The sequence below is a fragment of the Priapulus caudatus genome, unplaced genomic scaffold (genome assembly GCF_000485595.1).
Source record: "Priapulus caudatus unplaced genomic scaffold, Priapulus_caudatus-5.0.1 Scaffold53, whole genome shotgun sequence".
In the NCBI taxonomy this organism is placed as follows: domain Eukaryota; kingdom Metazoa; phylum Priapulida; class Priapulimorpha; order Priapulimorphida; family Priapulidae; genus Priapulus; species Priapulus caudatus.
Window position 1 is genome coordinate 269,066 of NW_014577114.1, and position 4,989 is coordinate 274,054.

The following is a 4,989-nucleotide window of genomic DNA, read 5'->3' on the forward strand; positions in this document are numbered from 1 at the left end:
GTGAAATTCTTGCAAATTTTCAAAAAAAAAAATTTCTGCTTGGGGGGGGGTTCGTTCGAACCCCCCGAACCCCCCCTGGCTACGGGCCTGTATTGAGATATGCTTGGACAGACTAGTGGCCCTATACCTTTCAGAACTGTTCTAAATTGGATGCCAGTCAGCAAAAAGCTGCTCTCCCTCTTTCTTGATGAAGCCTGTTAATATCGTAGCACTGTATCACCTGAGCTAAACCGACCAGGCTCTCCGACTGTTACACGACGGAAGACCTCTCGCCACGTAGATGGGAACTTGTGGCTACCTTGGTGGCTACACCTGAGCGTGAGCTTTCGACGTGTTCATTGTTTTTGCATTATCATTCCATATTGGAATTCTCTCCCTTCCTCTTTAGTTAATTGCTAATTTGAAGCTTTTCCCACTGCGACCTGTACTGCTGATATGTCTATTTGATTAATTTCATTTCGTTCAGTCTTCGATATAGTCCATATTTGACGTTGAAGACTATAACCTTTATGAGGTTGATGAGGTTATGAGGTTTATGTGTCACTGTCAGTAATACATGATAACGACGATAGATGGCAGCAGGGAACAGAAACACGGAAAAGCACCACTTCAAGTTCATGCATGTTTTGTTGTTTTTACCATCGTTTTAAAAAAAACATCAAATACGTCAACTTAAAAAATATCGTCAAATGAGTCTTTCTTGGGAGAATTGAGTGCTGGTGACAAGGCTTATGACTTAACGATGCGCCCAATAAGAAACATAATATGTGAGGTGTAGCAGCAGGTGACAAATATACAAAAACAGGTGAGTAGGCTACATAGCCCGACCAGGCTATGCGACGGATTGTCTATACAGTCCTATTCTAACCCTAGCAATACCGTTTCTTGGAGCTAGTGAGTACAGAGTAGCCTTTGAACGCCGTTTTTTCCATTTTCTGCGAACAAAACATTCATTGGTAGATATGTATACTGTATAGCCCGGACCTCGAAGAATAACGTGCGCAAGCCCAGTTTCAAAAACGCTGTGGCTATATATGCCCGGCAGCCGGGCACGGTCTTCGTTTTCCTAAATGCCCGGCAGTTCTTAACCCTAACCCTAAACCTAACAAAAACCCTAACTCTAGCCCTAAACCTAACCCTAACCCTAACCCTAATCCTAACTCTAACCCTAACCCTTGTTTACTCGAGATAACGCTAAAAATTAAAAACTGCCGGGCATTTAGGAAATCGAAGACCGTGCCCGGCAGCCGTCAGATATACGCCGGCTGCCGGGCATATAGCCACTGTGTTTCAAAAACCCTCTCCCTGATTTGTCAAACAGTTTCTAGGCTTAGCCGCTTAGTTATACAGTTCAACATAGTCCGCAAATGCAGACGTTATAACTCCGCGTTGCTAATCTGAGGGTGCGGGTTTATTTACCCATTTACCCATTATTTACGCTGAGAGGGTCTATGTCCACGGGGTACTGCCAGAACGTACCCTGGGTACAGTCTGGTATACCGGAACGTACCCTGGTACCAGAGCATATAAATCAACGTGATTTATATGCTCTGCTGGTACTATCTAATATGCCGGACCGTACCTCGCCTACTCCACTAACGAGTCTAGGGAGTCGCCTTACTGTTTTATCTAGGCTGCCGAGTAGACACAATAATGTTGTTTTGTGTTATATTATTTCATCAAGGCTGCCGAGTAGCTTCCTATCAGTAACACTTCACCAGTAATGCGGCATGCTGCTTGACATACTACCCGATCTAGCTCCACGGGGGAAGCGAACACTCCATTTGATAGACCTGACTGAGGGTCGACATCAGAAACGGGGGGTTTCTGAACTAACTCCACGGGTGGAGCTAACACTTCATTTGACAGACCCGACTGAACAAGCTCCGCGGGGGAAGCCAACACTCTACTGGGCTGACCCAAATAAGGGTCGCCATCCGAAACAGGGGGTTTCTGAACTAAGACTCTGTACAGTAACTGTACAGTAGCATCCCGTTGTGCTTGTAATTGCTCTGCCATAAATGTTCGTTGTTGCTGTTGTTGTTGCTGCATAAAAAACATCACTGCCTTCATTTGTGGAGAAAGAGGAACTTCCTGCTCCGGTGCCTCTTCCGGGGATTCTTTGGCAACTCTCTTAGGAGGCATTGTTTCTGTGAGTGTACAAATTCGTTTTCAACTCAAACGGCTAATGCAACTCGCCTTGCTTTACGCAAAACCCAGCTACAACCATAAGTAGGCTTACTTCACCGTTATATTGCGTGTGTATTGTCTTAATGAAATATGTAATCTCTCTATATATTTATTTTATTTTATTTTCTGGGAAACCAAAAATAAGAAAAAAAATCTCTATCTAGGGGGGGAAATCTTTTAGTGGGTAGGCCCCCCTATAGGGGCTACCAAAATGCACAAAATATCTTAAGTTCCAACAACAATGCACACCATATAATCAGATATAATTAATCAATCGCATGTGAACGCAATATCAATGACAGACACGGGATATGCAAGCAAAACACGCACGAATATGTGCAGAGAATATACAGAGAATATGTACGGTCAATGTTACAAAATAGCACAATGATATACGATATGACAACCCTACTGGACGACTATCGTGTACCTATCAACAGTTAGTTCAAAGTGCTACCACACGCGGGTGGAGCACGACTGCAATAACCCTCAGACACGATCGTGTTGAGTAAATGAGTACTCGAGTCTGAGCGACCAACACCCGGGCTTGACCCTCAGTTGACAGACTTGTTCGAGAGCGCACGCCGCACTCGAGATTTCACCGATTTTTGTCACAAATGACCCGGTGACCTGTGACGTCACACAACCCCTTGGCTAATACGAACTCGCTTATTAGGTCAATATCAGCTCGCTTGTTTGGTATCTAGATAATTCCCTGTGCCAACAGGCTAATGATGATCGGAAAATATATACCCTGTACCGCGGCCTTTAACAATGGGAGTGCCCCCGGACTTTTATGCTTACTACTCAGGGCCGGCGGAGCCGGTCCGGCCAGTCCGGCCATGGGCGGACCAATAATTCTTCCGATCATTATTTTTTTCAAGCACACATTTTCGTTATGCACAGGCCGGATCTACAATTATTGCAATCCCGAGCATATAATGATCTGATATCACATATAGTTTATGTATACACGCATATATACTACTACATGACGTTGTTTTTATGTTTATAAACATTGACGTCATATGCGCACATGCGCAGTTTAACGGTTGGCAGCAAGCAGATGCGTGATATTGTTCGATACAAGCACACGCACGCACGCACGCACGTGTACGTACACACGCACGCACGCACGCACGCACGTGTACGTGCACACGCACGCACACACTCATGCACGCACGTGTACGTGCACACGCACGCACACACGTGTACGTGCACACGCACGCATGCACGCACGTGTACGTGCACACGCACGCACGCACGCACGCACGTCTACGTGCACATACATGCACGCACGCACGTACGTGTACCTGCACACACACGCACGCACGCACGTGTACGTGCACACACACACATGCACGCACGTGTACGTGCACACGCACGCACGCACGATCACGTTGATTTATAATGCTCTGGTACCAGGGTACGTTCCGGTATACCAGACTGTACCCAGGTACGTTCTGGCAGTACCCGTGACATAGACCCTCTCAGCGTAAATAATGGGTAAATGGGTAAATAAACCCGCACCTCAGATTAGCAACGCGGGTTATAACGTCTGCATTTGCGACTATGTTGAACTGTATAACTAAGCGGCTAAGCCTAGAAACTGTTTGACAAATCAGGGAGAGGGTTTTTGAAACACAGTGGCTATATGCCCGGCAGCCGGCGTATATCTGACGGCTGCCGGCACGTCTTCGATTTCCTAAATGCCCGGCAGTTTTTAATTTTTAGCGTTATCTCGAGTAAACAAGGGTTAGGGTTAGAGTTAGGAATTAGGGTTAGGGTTAGGGTTAGGTTTAGGGCTAGAGTTAGGGTTTTTGTTAGGTTTAGGGTTAGGGTTAAGAACTGCCGGGCATTTAGGAAAACGAAGACCGTGCCGGCTGCGGCATATATAGCCACAGCGTTTTGAAACTGGGCTTGCGCACGTTATTCTTCGAGGTCCGGGCTATACAGTATATACATATCTACCAATGAAGTTTTTTCGCAGAAAATGGAAAAAACGGCGTTCAAAGGCTACTCTGTACTCACTAGCTCCAAGAAACGGTATTGCTAGGGTTAGAATAGGACTGTATAGACAATCCGTCGCATAGCCTGGTCGGGCTATGTAGCCTACTCACCTGAAGATTGAAAGATAGATTGAAGATTGAAGATGAAGATTGAAAACAGTTTATTTGTGCATAAGACATACATAAATACAGAGTACACTCGTATAAAAGAAAATAATTACATGTTAGAAGTACAATTTTAATCAGTTTAAGCACGGGAGTGCGAAGGAACACTTAAGTCATCTAGTCCTGCCCCCCCAAGAGTAGATTAAACGTAAAGCAGCCGCTGAATAAGCAATAATGGTAATGAAGAAGCATAAAGCAAACAGTTTATAAATCAAAGGAGAAAAAGTGTAGGAACAATATGTAATGAACAAAATATACAATGAATATAGAATGAGCAACAAGATACTGTACACTTTAAGGAAACATTGAACATTTAAAAACATCAACACTCAACATAAATTGATCAAATTAATAACAACAAAACAATAGCAGGAACGAAGCAATATTTGCGTAGGACAAAACAAACAAGACTTTTCACATATATGTAAGCAGGAGTAGATGAAGATGTAAGCATAGCGAAATTATCACAGTAGATGCATTATTATTAAATCCATAAAAAGGAAATCATATATGTACAAAAAAGTTTGCGTCAAGAAATACGTAGTTAGTGAAACAAAAAACAAACATGACAAAAATAAATAAATAATTAATACAAAAATTATATAACAAATATAAATAAACAAAT

The 4,989-nt window shown here is 43.6% G+C and overlaps 1 protein-coding gene across 2 annotated transcripts in view; it reads left to right on the plus strand.

Annotated features, from left to right (window-relative positions):
• Positions 1 to 608: 608 nt before the first annotated feature.
• LOC106820940 (SMC5-SMC6 complex localization factor protein 2-like) overlaps positions 609 to 4,989 on the plus strand; it is a 22,646-nt gene continuing 18,265 nt past the window's right edge. For both annotated transcript variants that reach the window (XM_014825546.1, XM_014825545.1), the window contains exon 1: positions 609 to 805. The gene's annotated coding sequence lies outside the window, so the exon portion shown is untranslated. The remainder of the gene's footprint in view (positions 806 to 4,989) is intronic.